Source organism: Polyodon spathula, chromosome 5 (assembly GCF_017654505.1).
Source record: "Polyodon spathula isolate WHYD16114869_AA chromosome 5, ASM1765450v1, whole genome shotgun sequence".
NCBI lineage: Eukaryota > Metazoa > Chordata > Actinopteri > Acipenseriformes > Polyodontidae > Polyodon > Polyodon spathula.
The window spans coordinates 34073176-34089135 of NC_054538.1; positions in this window are offsets into that span (position 1 = coordinate 34073176).

Here is a 15960-nt window from a genome sequence, read left to right on the forward strand (position 1 = left end):
TACAGCCTGCCCATTGAGTTTCGACACACGGAGCAGGTTCTTATTAACCAGGGTTAGCTCCTCCAGCTGTTGTAGTGAGGGCGGACTGTCGGAAAGGGACCTCAGCAAATAGGACTGGTAGGCAGGTAGCATTCTTGGACAGGCACACTAAATAAGATGCCTGTCCCAAAGTGGCAATTGAGGCCTTCACTGGCGGAAAATGGGCCAGGCCCAGCTTCTCCGCATCACGCCCCCTATATAGGATGTCCATCGACCACGAAACAACCACAACGAAAGCAAGTATCTTGGTCCTGCACAGTGCTGCTAAAATATACAAACTGTCTTGGAATGTTCGCCTAAGCTATTGCAGCCTGGGGGGAGAATACAAAGTCAGCCAACTTATGTTGCTTGATACTTGGGAAGGAGCAACTCAAACAGATGTAATTATGAGGAAGCAATTGCTTTACTTTGTAAATGGATTGTGTGTCTTGGTTGAGGTAACCCCTCAAAATCATGAAGTTTTCTAAGGCTAGAAGTTGAGATTCTCACCGATTCAAAGGTTTTTCCTTTTATGGTGAGGTAGGAAGAGCTGTGATGTGTGGATTAAGGCTTTGCTGTACTTTATTATCATTACTTGAAGTAGAGCCAAAATCAAATCAAATTAGGCAAGTTGCAGCTGAAATCTTTAGTTAATTTTCCTTCTGAACTACACTCCTGGACTTTGATCAAATGCAAAAGCACCCACATTAATAGGCATACTGTATTGTCTGTAAAGCCAGATCTCTTCACTGGTTCAGTACGGTAAAAATAGATTAAAAGACTGATTAATCAATCCAAATTCTAATTCTTATATGTTATCTTTAAAAGTGTTTTGGACTGTACTGGAGATATTCAGATTTATTGAACAAATATGAACAGCTCATGTTTGTCCTATTGAAAATCGCACCAGATAATAATAATCTTTATTTTTATTTTTATATATCGCCTTTCAAAGTGGGCCGCCATCACAAAGTGCTTTGCAAGATATGAGACTAGGGTGTGTGAACAATGTATCAGGTGCAGTCACTTTCAAGAACGCCTCACCCAAAAGATGGAGCACAAGGAGGTTAAGTAACTTGCTCGGGGTCACACAATGAGTCAGTAGCTGAGCTGGGATTTCAATCGGAAACCTCCTGGTTACAAGCCTCTTTAACCACTGTACCACACAGCCTCCTAGATGGCAAAAATATTACACTAGTTCCCATTCCTTTTTATCTAAATTGGGAAAAACACAAAACTTGGGTGATTCATATTTGTGGTATTCGTTAGACACAAACAAAACTTGCTGAACTATCCATCTTTTTTTCTGTTTCTCATCTCCAGCAGCTGAGGAGTCTGGCACAGCGTCGGTGCTCAGCTCCTTCCCTGGTATTCGATAAAGCACTCGGCAAGCCATGGACCACAGCCAGGTATGTTTGCTGTTCCATTATTCTGCAACACTGCAAAGCCTGCAAAACAATGTTGTAAATAAATCTGGGTTCATTGAAACATACTGCACATCGGTTTTGCTGTAAAACCTGAAAAAGCTATCCTGCTGAACTTGAATAAACCAGCAACATCATGATCCACAAACAAACATAGAGTGGATTAGATTGAATTGGGTATGGCCGAGTTTTACAGGCCCCCTCACTGCCTGGCAATATATAAAAGAGTGAAAGAAATGGTAAAACAAAGTGGGCACCATATTGCTGAAAATATTTATTGATGTATTCTGAGATATTCAAAAGCTGCTTCTCCTTGTTGTGAGTCTGATCACATTTGGAAGGTGACAGTTTTCAATATAAGGCCGATAGCAGGCAGCTGATTTACAGGTGCTTCCGTATCCAAGACTGCACACAAATTACTAATGTTGGAATGATCTCAAAAGGGATGACTCTCTGGGCCATTTTATAGAAATATGTAGACTATATAAATGACATACTGCTACAGACTATATATAATATAAAGATATCCTGACTAGTGGGGCATTATATATATATATATATATATATATATATATATATATATATATATATATATATATATATATATATATATATATATATATATATATATATATATATATATATATATATATATATATATATATATATATATGTTTTGTATAAATTGTGTAAATATGTACTGCTTATATTTTACTAATATTTTTGGTACATTTCTCACATATTCATTTTTGATAGCATTTTGCAGCAAGGGAAACTCCCTGGATTATATCGACCACCCATCTTTGGTTACTCTGGAATTAAAAAATGCCCCAGTGCAGTAAAATACTTTCAATAAATTAGCTCTGTGACTTATTGGTTGCTCAAACCAGTTCATTTGTTTGTGTTTGATTGTTTTAGAAGTTACAATTTCTAGTTACAGGTGTTTAGCTAAGGGATGAGGTGCTGTTGTTTTAACCAAGAATGAATTTTGCATAGATCTAGATTTGTTGAACAGGACATACAAGCGAACAAATCTTTGCAGCACTGGTACTTTTGAATCTGTATTTCTCAGACTGATCTAGTTTCTCAATATTGTGAGCTACAACCAAAATGAATGTCATGATTATCATCCACTAACCATTGATTAACTAAACAAATACACAATCAAAAACAAGATAACTAAGGTAATTACAAGTTGTACAGTCGGCGTGGGTAAACATAACAGTGTAGCCATATAATAAGATATACCGTAATCCTTCATGTTAAACACATTCTGTGGTTTAAAATTAAAATATCAGTGTTTTTTATAAAAACTTTTTTTTTTTTTACAGGACTGACTCACCCAGGGGGCTAATAGTAAAGTCTGACATTTCAGTCTGTGTCACCCCTCCCACTCTCTGTGGTCATAAGAAGTGGACGCAAATCAAAACCAAAGTGGGGGTTTTTAGTGACCACTGTAATGTATAGCACGTTTTAATTAAAATAGAAACATTATACATCGTGCCATGATACCTTTCTGAGGGAGAGCAACATCTGTGAATAGTACAATGTTAAATTTGATTTCGTAAATCTCCATGCATCCCCTATTCAGCAGCAATTATTGAGTACCCATATATCAATTCAAACAAACTCAGAATAATTGCAAGAGAGCTTCCCAAAGCGTACTCCCTTTCAGAAATAGAGGGAACTAAGATAAATCTTGACTTTCCGTGATTTTATATATCAGCTTCTTTAATAGCTATCTGAGTAAAATAGCTATTTGGATATTAATTTTCCATAGAAACTTCATAATACATTCTAAATGTATTCCTAACAACTTGAATTAAAGCGCATTGGATCACGATGATATGTATTACATAATTACATACAATCAGAACAACATAAATGGTGGTGGCATCCCTGCCAAATGAGAGTAACTGAATCTATGCCATCATTATTACATTGTGTGTAATAGTTTATGTTAAGAGGCCCTTTTGTGTATTAACTGACATACATGTTTTATGTTTTGTAACTCTTTATTATTGCTTCATAAAGTCGAAAGAAACTCACCGAATAATGTACGTTAACATATTGAATTACATACGACGTCGTAGTTTTCCTCATACTTAATGAAAAAACTGAAAATGTGACATTGTTTCCAGAGTGTGGGTTATTCCTACAATCATCACTCTCACCATCATCATCATCAGGTTAACTGTCGTGGACAATAAAAAGGCCCCATTGCTGTGATGTACAGCTGGTAGTTCATTCATAACTAGCAAACACTCAGTCATGGAATATGTATCAATAAGATTAGCAGTCTTTTTCAATGCCTACAGGTAAGTAGCAGAAGATTGAAAGGTATAAAATACATATTAGCCAATTTGTGGATTTAGAGTACAATATTTTAATATAAATCAATTGTTCTCACTGACGCTTACTTCATCATTTGAGTACACACCTTACCTCGATCCATTCTGACCTACTTTCAGCATATTCTTCTGCATATTCTTTTCTGAGTCAATACATATCACTTCAGTTACTGTAAAAATGCATGTATTTCTTTAAGATTGTTTAAAACAAAAATAATTTTTTAATACAAAAATGCTGTAATAAGCGTTATCTGCAGAATGCAATAGACCAGTTTCTATTTTGGGGAGTTTCCTTTTCTGAGATATCGTGATAAAGCCATGCCTGTATCTGTATATCAGTCTCTAAGCAACAAATATCAACCTAGGTAAAGTGTAAAGTAAAATGAGTGATTAAATGCAGTGATTAAAAGTCTAAAGCTAGTTTTCATGTTTTACATGATGTATTGTTTAAGTGACACCTCACCTGAACTTGTGCCACAGGAGATCTGGGGGTGGTCTCAGAAGAGACGTCACTCACTGACGTCAGTCCCACACCACTGAACAGAAACACTTTGCTGGCTTGGAGGTGATAATTCATAATGATCCATTGCAACCTTTTGTAACTCATTAAAACATGACAGATTTTCAAAGCAATATCTTCACCTATAAATTAGTAGTACATTTTACACTTGACACTGATGGATTTATCCATAGTGACATCAAAGGCAACCTAACAGATTTGGTATTTGTACTTTCTTTAATCTGCTGTTTTTATTCTCTTTTCTGCAACACACAACCACTATTTCACACTTATCACTTTATCTTCAGCTGACTATTTTCAGATGCCTCGGATTGCAGGATGTTCCCCTCTTATTCAGTGGGGAAACTAAAACCAGTCAACATTAAAATCAAATAATTGATCCCCAAAGTGCCTTGCTGCTGAACATTAAATATAAAACTACCCATATGAAAACTAGGCGATTCTAGTTTCTATGCTTTTTTTCTCATTTGGGTATGCCAGTATTGACTTACTGTCCCCTTAAAAAATTATCTTCATTGCCAATGCAGTAGTTTTCGGGTATAATAGGGCAGAGATGCCTCCACAACATCGCCCTGGGTGGTGTTATATATTAAAGTATGGGGCCGGATCCCCAGAAAAAGGAACCGCCAGCTACACAGCATGAGGGAGAAGTGGAGCTCCCGCTGCCTCCTTCATGGCTAGGGGCTCCCCTCCTTTCAGCGCCCGAGGATCCAGAGCCATCGCTGTCAGAGGGTCCAGTGCTACTGCAGGTTGGGGGTCTGGGACCGTCATCGCCTGGGGTTGCCAGCTCTGCACTGTCTGGGGTCACTAGCTCTGCTTCGACTGGGGTTGCTGACTCTGGTTCACCTGGGGTCACCGGCTCTGCTTTGCCTGGGGTCACTGGCTTGCTGTTGCCTGGGGATGTTTGCTCGCCGTCGCCTGGCGACGTTTGCGTGCCGCTGCCGGGGAATGCCGCCTGCATGCCATTGTCCAGGTTGCCATTTGTTCCCACCCCAGAATGTGGACATAAACTTTTGCTGTTTTAAGGGGAGAGGTGGCCTTGCCGGTACCCGGGCCATGTGTTACACCACAATGGTGGGGGGGGGGGGGGGGGGGGGGCGACGACAGTGTGACGCCCACACTGCCCTACACGGATGCTTTGTGCATATTAATGTATTTATGTATGTATTTTCATTTGTACTGTTGTTATTATTATATTGTGTTTGTGTGCGGGCAGCCAAAAGCCGTCCGACAGTATTATTTATTATTTGAGACTGACGAAAAGCACATCTTAACCTAGGCTATACTGTATATGGGTGGATACTTCATTAAGAGCTTTATTGGCTGTTTTGATTGGATCACCAATAATACTTCCACCAATCAGAGGGTTGCATACAGTACTTGTAGCGATACTGCCCTCTGTCAGACTGGTATACAGAACAGATTAAAGAAGCCTAGACAAGAGAAATAATGTGTCAGATATCAAAATGGATATGAGAATGGCAGTGATGAAGCCAATTTGCTTGAAAACATTAAAAGTAGATCGGACATTTCCATCAATGAATTTAAAAAATCTGGAATTGATGATGCTATCAGAAACCCAGAGGCATTGTAAATTGCCTGCTATAGTAGCTGTTCTTTTTTATGTTAAGCATTTTTTTAGAAGGGTTTAATTAAGTAACATCCAAAATTGTGTCAGACATGTTGAAAGTCTGTAACAAGATGGTTGATTGTTATTGTCAATCGCAAAGTCGCAAAGTCCAGAAACAAATCAAAACATTAAAACGTTTTTGCACCTGTCACAAAGACAGCTGCAGTCACAAACACAATATAACAATAACAACAATACAAATGCAGGTGATGTCAGAACAGAAACAGGAACCAACACAGAACACAGGTTTGGAAATTATGAAGGCACTGATGCACAGTTTAATAATTAAACAGAAGGTTTGTAACAAAAACACTGACACCAAAACAGGACACGGCAATTGAGCCAAAATAAATAGTCAAACAAAACAAACAGACACTAACAAACAGGGCACGAACACTAAACAAACAAGTACCATGCTGGTCCTCCAGCACGACGTAGGAATTGCTTATTATCGTTTTAAAGCTTACTTTAGTCTCCTCACTCTCCCATTCTTTTGCCCTGAACACACAACCCTGAGTGAGTGAAAACATATTGCTTTTATGCAGCTGTACCGAGACTTGATTGCTAATCAGTCATTCAATTGGAATCTCGGTACAACTGTACGTGAATTAATCTAGTGCAATTTCCCATGCTCACATATTATTGCATTTTACCTGCACGTGAAGTGCTGTGCAATCCTCGTGCCTAAATACAAATATACATTTTAAACACTTGTGCTTGTAACCCATATTATATCCTGTGTACCAACTATAATACACCAACATTAACATACTACACGCAACATACAACACAAATAAATAGCCCAGGGGCGGGGCACATTGCCACATATACCCCCCCTCTTGTGCAAAGCACACCTGGCCTCAATGGCCACCTTCACCCTTAAAAACCCAGCAGTCCAGGTCAAAGTCTTGGGCTGGGAAGGGAGGCTTCACTGGGCCCATGGCTGAAAATGCTGTCAGCTCCCCTGCCGGTAGTGGCACGGCTGACAGCATGGTGGTCCACTCCTGCAGCAGAAAATTTGCTCTGTCCCATTGCACCCCTGGCAGCAGAAAATTTGCCAGGAGCAATGCTGTCAGCAGACCTGCTAACAGCTTCCAGGCTGACTCATTCAGCTGGAGCAGTCCTGGCAACGAAAAGGATGCTGGGGTTGATGGTCTCCGGACCTCCTCCCCCTTCGTGGCTGGCAGCTCCCTCTTGTGGGGCTACGGCCATAGTACTTCTTGCTGCAAAAATGCTGCCGTGAGAGCAGGTCTCCATACGATCTCTGGCAGCGAAACTGCTGCTGGGGTTGGTCGTCTCCAGACCTCCTCCCCCCTCTTCACAACCAGCGGCTCCCTAGCTGACAGCGGAAAGGCTGTCAGCTTACTAACTGTCAGCAGAGCCATTAATGGCTTCCAGGCTGGTTCCTCCAGCCCCAGCATATCCCCGAGCTGGCAGCGACCCCTGGCGAAGCAGTTTCGGCAACCCCAGGCGAAGCAGTTCTGGCGACCCCAGGCACTGTGGAGCAGCAGGCAACCCCAGGCAATGTGGAGCAGCAGGCAATCCCAGGCAATGTGGAGCAGCAGGCAACCCCAGGTGATGCGGAGCAGCAGGCAATCCCAGGCAATGTGGAACAGCAGGCAACCCCAGGTGATGCGGAGCAGCAGGCAATCCCAGGCAATGTGGAGCAGCAGGCAACCCCAGGTGATGCGGAGCAGCAGGCAATCCCAGGCGATGTGGAACAGCAGGCAACCCCAGGTGATGCGGAGCAGCAGGCAATCCCAGGCGATGTGGAACAGCAGGCAACATCAGCCAATGCAGAGCAGCAGGCATCCTTGAGCGAAGCGAGGCAGGCATCCTTGGACGAAGCAAGGCAGGCATCCTTGGACAAACAAAGGCAGGGTTTCTTGGGCGAAGCGAGGAAGGCATCTTTGGGCGATGAGAGGTAGGAAGCGAGACAGGCGGCGAGGCAGGCACCCACGAGCGATGACATGAAGGTATCCTTGGGTAGTGTCGTGCAGGCACCCCTGAGTGATGACGTGCGGGGAGTCAGGATAGGCTGGGGTGCGGGTTTTGGCCCTCTTCTCTGCCACTGTGGCCGGGCAGTTCTTCCCCGTGTTTCCCTCAGCAGCCTATGCAAGGGCTGCTGAGGACCGCCAGCATCACGTCCTGGTCCTCTCCTCGTGATGATCGGGGAAGGGATACCAGCAGGTATTCACCCTCTGCTGGTGGACGGGCACCCAGCAGGCCTTCACCCTCTGCTTATTATCATTTTAAAGCTTACTTTAAGAACAATAAATACTGTAACTGATTAGAAGGCCTTCTTTGTTGTTCTCCAAGTTGCTGCAGTGACATTGCAGATGCTATAACGAGTTACTGTAAATGAGATACTGTTTTAGCAGACAGATTTCATTAAGCAACCATTTATTTAAATGTTTTTGGAATTGAAAGTATAAATGCAAAACTGTGACTTTGTTTGTGAACGTGCTGTGAAAAAATCCCCCAAAGTATCAAATCCGTTGAATTTAATATCAGCCAAAATTTCCCATTATACGGTATATATTAACTTAAAACAGACCTTTATGCTGACACCTCCAGGCATGTCCAAGTTTGTAGATGGCTTACATATTATTGGATGAAGTCCGCTGCCATCTGGTAGTGTATGTTGTTTTTCAGCTTACTATATAGTAAGCGTTGGTCACAATTTTTTTTTTTTTACCAGTATATATGTGTGTGTGTGTGTGTGTGTGTGTGTGTGTTGGGGGTGGGGTCAAGTACCACAGACAAGAGGAAGGGGGACATGGCCCAAAAACTTTGAGAACCACTGGGTTAAATCAACACTCCTGTACCTGGAAGGGTGCCATTTTTGAAAGCTGTTTTTTGCCCAGCTCATTGGCATACTTTTGTCTCGGCTTGAATTGATTTTAATCCACAAGGGGGTGGATGGAGCACATTCCTGATGTTTGTTACAGGGAAACGACACAAACAATGAGAATTAACTGTGACTGAAAAGACAAGATGTACAATTTATATTTAAAGGCTGAGCAGACTGAATGTCAATAGAAATCTGGCTCATCCATGGCTGAACCCTGTAATCCATCCCTTTCTCTTAACAGAGGTGTTGGGTATGCTGGTTAACAATAAATCACTTGTTACTGAGATTCGTATTGTTATGGAATACGATTCATTTTGAGGAGCTCATGAGTGGATAGATTAAGGAACTATTTATAAAACATCAATAAATGTGTTACTAAATGTTTTGAAGATTATTAACAAAGAAAAACAGCCTGTCATTATTACTTCTACAATAATAACATATTGTTTATAACATATGTTATTAAAAAAAAAAATGCAGATGTATTAATTGGCTGTTTGAAACAAAAACTAAAGTGTTATCCTCAAAATAACTTTTTTGCTGTCTGTACTGAAAGGCTTACTTATAAGAACCTTTCTCCACAAGTAGACACCTGCCGACGCAGACGTCAGCAATAGCAGTACAGTGGGAGTCATCCCACAACTGACTTTTTTCCTTCAGTGTTTGGTATGGTCTTACAGTTACAGCCCCCTTTTTCACTAATTAACCATTTTGAAAGTTATGACAAGCCAACAAATAATAATAATGTGCATTCTTATTAAAGATTTAGTGGTGGATTTAGAACATTATATACAGCAGCGTACATATAAAACAACAACAAACAAAAAAAAGCCCAAAAGCAAACAAACCCAAATAAAACATTGAATTGAATGTGACACAGGAGTTCCAAAGAACATCTCTCAGAAGCCTTTGGACTTAAACAAGCAAATGCAGGTTTAACATGAACTGTTTTTTAAAAATAAATTGGAAACCTTCATAAAAAAAATAATAAAAGAAGACCAGTGCTTAGGATTAAATACATGTTTCCAATACACATAACAGTAGTCGAATTCCAAAGAAGCAAAGAGCACAGCTTGGGAAGTGTCGTTTCTAGTTTATCTCGTTACTCAACGATTTTCATTTTCTGTCAGAGATGATTGCTTGAAATGCACCACAGCTTTCTCTGCTATTTGTGTAATTCCATTTCCAATCACTTTTGTACATCTTTTGGATCCCCGCTGTTATGTAACTTCTAATTAAAATGTTATAATATTATTCTGTTATCTTGATTCATCAGTGCTGCTATTAAAAACAATTATAATAACCATATTCTATAACATTTGCCTTCTGTGAAAAGCACAGGCATCTTGTTTTTGTCATAAATATATTTAATAGATCTGGATTCTTTTTGTTGGAAATGATCCATGAAATTGATGGGTAATACCATATTTAAACTGGTTATAAACCTTGAAGAGAAGCAACATCTCATAATGTACAAGTTAGGATTAAGTGTAATGTTTATTCCTATGTTCTATTTTGAACACTGTCCTATTTAACTGTTGTGTATGAACAACTACAGTAGTGAGAGTTAAGAACTAGTGCTGGGCATTGGAAACACAGTGTACTTAAAATTAATATTGTGTAAATCCATATTTGTATGTTTTTGTACTGTGTTTTACCTCCCTCCTCCATGTTCCTCCTCCTGGGTGGAGGATAGAGACCATAATATGTTTAAGAAAACGATTGTGTCTGAAAAATGTTTAATCTCCTTACTGTTCGTGCACGTGGGAAGTTTGGGCTGTCTTTCTGCTCCAAAATGAAGATGCTTGTGACTGAAAGGTCAACAGTGGTGAAGTGGGAGTACAAAACGGGGGAAAAACCTGTTTGCTAAAAGCATGCAGACATTGGAGGTGTGATCTTAGTCAACACGATTAACCAGATCTTTACAGATAATGACCCATTTTGGGACAACTAATTTGGACGTAAAATACATTGACATTTTGTCATAATACAGTCCCTTTTAAGGGATGTAAAACAAGGTAGCCCTTGTATACTTAATTTAATAGAATCCCTGTGTCTCAAGGGATTCAGAGCCATCTCTTTCTTTCTATGTGTTAACATCAAAAGGTTACAGTAGATGAAAGTTAACAACATCCTTTCCCAGGTTTCAACTTGATAATGCTTGAAACTGTGCCCTTGTGATCACATTAGATAACATTCTTCATTGATTATGATGTGGTCAGGGCTTGATAAGCATGGGAAGGAAAGCAAGTCTTCCAGTAGAACGTGCTGCATTTCAGGGGTCCATGTATTGAAATATGGATTACTATGTTCATTACACATGACAAAACAAGTCATCAGCTTTTGAAGCAGGGGAATTATGAGGACCTTGACTAGAGTAATATATAATATCGTGGCAGGAAATGGCGTTGTGGTGACATCAGGCCAGAAGCCGGAAGAATATCAATCAGGCAGATACTGCAGTTCAAAAAGACGCGGCGTGCGCCGTTTTATTTCAAAAACAACAAAAATAAATAAAATATTTAAACAAAACAAACACTGCTCACAGAGCACAGAAAATAAATATTCAAACAAAAACAAATCACAAACACAGGTCATGCTGGGCAATCGCCTTCACTGATCCTATACTCAGGTTTTGTTTAGTTTTGTTCTGTTCCTCTCTCTCCCGTTCCTCTGAACACCCACCCCGAGTGCAGAGAGCTGCAGGTATTTATGCAGGAGACCATCTCCCGATTAACAACAAATTAGTCACTTAATTAATTCGGGAGATGGCCACCTTCTGCACGAATTTTAATTATTAACGTGGATGGGAGCGAATGCAGAGCTCATCCTCAATGATTGTGCGCAGTTGACAGTGAGCTTACAGACTAAAGACAGGCATTTGTTTCTGCTCAGTGATGTGCTGGTCATTGCCAAGTTAAAGTAAGGGATTCTACTTTTGTATTTACCTTTCAATAGAATGGAGGGCAAGAGTGTTGAAACTAGTATGGGTAAGTCAAAGGGTTTTCGGTCTGTGATTCAGCCTCCCGACAGTAGATGGCATCAAACCAACTCGGGACTTCCCTTACCAAGATCTCGTGACCATGGCAAAAGTCATCTTTTGAGGGGCGGCACCTTGGTGAGGGGCGGAAGTACGAGTGTGTAAATTCCAGCCACTGGAGTCAAGTGAAGGATAAGGACACGTGTCGGTTGGGGATTGGTGTTCCACTGACTACAGAGGCGGGACATTACATACTAAAGGGAACGTACTACTGTGTTCGGGGTTGGTCCGAAAGTAAAATAGGAGGAGTAACGGGTGGAGGGAGAGACTGGTTTGGTGCAGCGGGATTTTTTAAAACACTAACATTTCTTTTGTCTTTTATTACATGACCTTCCACCTCAGTAACCTCGCAGCCCCGGTTACACTGAATACCTACTCCCTTTCCTTGCCGTTTAAGCGATTGGTTTACTTTTGTGTCAGACCCCTCCCCTTGTCGTCTCAGAGTTCCCTCATATTTTTCCACCCGACGCTCTCTTTTTGTTTTTCTTGGGCGGATTTTAGGGTTAAACAGGTCGGATTGCAACGGAAAAATCTCGCCAATTGTTTTCTCCTGTTGCTTTAATTGTCCCCTGGTAGAAACTAAGACCATTTCCCGACCTAAAATACGATCAAAAAACGGCCAGTCTCTTCCCAGGAGAACAGGGTATGGTAAACATTGCGCTACAGCCACTTTAACGCAAGCTGAATAATCACCTACAATAAGTCTAACTTTAGTGGTGGGATAAACCCGAGTTTCTCCATGAATACAGGAGATAGCCACTTTACCCTGTGGCTCCCAGGCTACCCCATCCAAGAGAGCTTGCCGAATCAATGTTTGTGCACACCCAGAGTCCGCAAATGCGTAAGTACTCTTTCCCCCGACCTGTACTCTTAACTGATAAGGGCCCTCCCGACATTCCCCAGTGTTCCTACCTGTTACTGCTGACCAGGATCTTGTCGCCAGGTCCACCTTTATTACTGGACAATTCCTGGCAATGTGTCCAGGCTCATTACATTGGTAGCACACTTGGTTAGGAGGCATCAACGGAGTTAATCTGTCCTGCGAGTCCGCGACCGGCAGGTTAGGGGGATTCTCTCTCGCCCAGGATGGGGCTAACCTCGACCTCCATGGTCTGAAGGTCTGGTTACCCCCTCTGGGCTTCATTGGTTGGTTGGTCCGAGTTAGTTTAGGGGCAGGAGTGGGGTCTGACCCGGCACCTTCGTTTGCGTCTTCGTAGGCCTCCGCCAGGAGGATGGCATCCTCGAGAGTGGTAGGTCGATTCCTCTTAATCCACTCTCGATTCCCTGGCGGTAGTATAGACGCAAACTGTTCTATAACTATTTTCTGCACCAGTTCTTGGGGTGTATGTTCTTCTGGCCGCAGCCACCGGGTGCACTGATCTAAAAGATATTGTCCCGCAACCCGGGGCCGCATCCCCTTGGACAGCTGGTATTCCCGAAAACGGCGCCGGTATGTTTCCTCCGTGATCCCGAGGCGTGAGAGAATGGCTTCTTTAACTTTAACATAGTCCCCTGCATTCGTGGCCGTCAGGGCTCGATACGCTGCCTGAGCTTCCCCTGTCAGGCAGGGTGCCAATTTCATGGCCCAGTGTTCCCTAGGCCACTCTGCAGCCTCTGCCACTCTCTCAAAAGTAATCAAGAAAGCCTCGGGATCATCTTCCGAGGTCATCTTCTGAAGATTAGGCTGAGCTGCAAACATCCGGGCAACCGCTCTCTCTGATGTTGATATTGATAGTTTTTCCACCAGCTGTCCAAAGAACTGGGCGAGCTGTTCCTGGTGCCGTGTCTCTCTCTCCTCTCGCTTCTCCTCCTGCTCCCTAAACATTGTCAAAACTGTAGCTGGATCCATTTTCACTTCTGACACCACGTGTGAGGCGAGAGTGTATTAAATGGAATGTCCAGACAGTAATTTATGTGTACAGAAATAAAATAATTTATTTTTATTCTCTATACACAACAAAAGGATTAAATAACAAAAGAAAACAAAATGGTGTGAGGGAAGGAGTGCAGGGGTGAGATCCAAAACAAACTGTGATGACTCGTCTTTAATTGTCTTCGTGGCGACCCATACATAAACAAAAAAAAGACAAAAGAAATGTTAGTGTTTTAAAAAATCCCGCTGCACCAAACCAGTCTCTCCCTCCACCCGTTACTCCTCCTATTTTACTTTCGGACCAACCCCGAACACAGTAGTACGTTCCCTTTAGTATGTAATGTCCCGCCTCTGTAGTCAGTGGAACACCAATCCCCAACCGACACGTGTCCTTATCCTTCACTTGACTCCAGTGGCTGGAATTTACACACTCGTACTTCCGCCCCTCACCAAGGTGCCGCCCCTCAAAAGATGACTTTTGCCATGGTCACGAGATCTTGGTAAGGGAAGTCCCGAGTTGGTTTGATGCCATCTACTGTCGGGAGGCTGAATCACAGACCGAAAACCCTTTGACTCATCACAGGGTAGTACTCAGATTATCTTAAAAAGGCTCCTGCAAGATAAGTATCCACATGAACCAAACCTTACTCTTCATCAGTGTTTCTTTATTTTAAGTGGCATAAATGTGCTTGGGATGTATGTCCACCATTAGACACCATTGCAATGTTGTGCTCATGGTCCATATGTATGTTGGAAAGGTGTATTAGGATTTATAATGCTCCAACACAATTTTAAGACAAAGAAAGATGCTATATTATATTAATTTTGAAATAATACTGATATCTTGACATTTTCATGTTTTTTCCTATTGGCTGTTTGTTAAATAACTTTAAATAGATGGGTAATTGTATATACATGATATACGTATTTATGCCTGTGCTAAAGGGACGGAGAGGTCAAGGCTGTTCAACAGCAGGAATAACAAACCCAAACTAAGATATTACAGTTTAACACTTTCTGAGCGCTTCTATTCACCAACAAAGCAAATAAACAAAACACTGGAACAAATCAAAGGTTTGAACACTTATAACAGAAAAAAAACAAACCGGCACACAAGCTTCGGCTTTCCTTCCTTCCTCTCCTCTCCTCTCCTCTCCACTCCCGCTCTCGCTCACCACTCCACACTCCTACACACTCTCCTAAACAAACATTTCTCGATTCCCAAATCTCATCAGCCACCTTTAACTGCAATCAGCTCTAAATATTGAGTATTGTATTTTGGTGAAAGAAAACCTCAACATCAGCCTGGAAAGTAACCAAAATAATGTAGCTGTATATCGTCCCATACATGTTAACTGTACAAATAATTTCTTCTTACATTAAATATAGTAGTTGAGTTATGGTTGTTGTGACACAGGATTAAACATTTTGTAAATATAAATGGGGAAATCCTGCACTTGTTGTTCAGTAACCGGAACAGCGGGTGACCTCAAAAGTATTGCTTCACGTTTGGACACAGTGGGGATTTCTAATGTTTTTAACAGCACTGTACCAATCTAATCTGAAACTAAAGTCAGTTAGTGGAATTATCTGGAGATTTGGGTAAATACCACTACCAGCTATAAAAATATAAACCAATGAAAAAAGAGAGAATAGTTTTAACGTAAACAATAAATCGTAACTGGTAATCTAGGAGAATACTTAAAAACAATGCTGTTGAAAATGGTAAGAACATCAAGTGTCTGAAAATATATTGTTCTAGTCAGTGAGAGAACAGGTTTCCATTTACTCGCAAAAACACAACAGACCGTGAAGCCTTTCAGAGTGGAATTTCCTGTCTCTATTATGTATTGATCTACAAGCCCAAGTTCACTCTCACTTTCAGACAATGAGCTGACACAGTAATACTGTCTTCACCACTTTTCCACGGGGGTCCTGGCATAGATCTGCAGGGGGTGGGTTGGTGGGTGTTCAAGTACAGTTGGAGGAATTTTTAAAAAAAAAGATCTAAGACAAGAGTATTTATTTTTCCTTTTGAGACTGATCAAAAAATATGATAAAATGCATATAGATCATCAGAAACATCTATGATCAAACAGGTTTAGATAGATAAACAGATACAGTAGATGGCTACTGTTGTATTAGTGTGTGTGATGTGTTACAGTAAATGCAAATCTAGATATTGTATTTGTCTCTGGGTGTCCTGGTATGAATATGATGACTTATTAAAAATGTAAACTTTTATTGAAT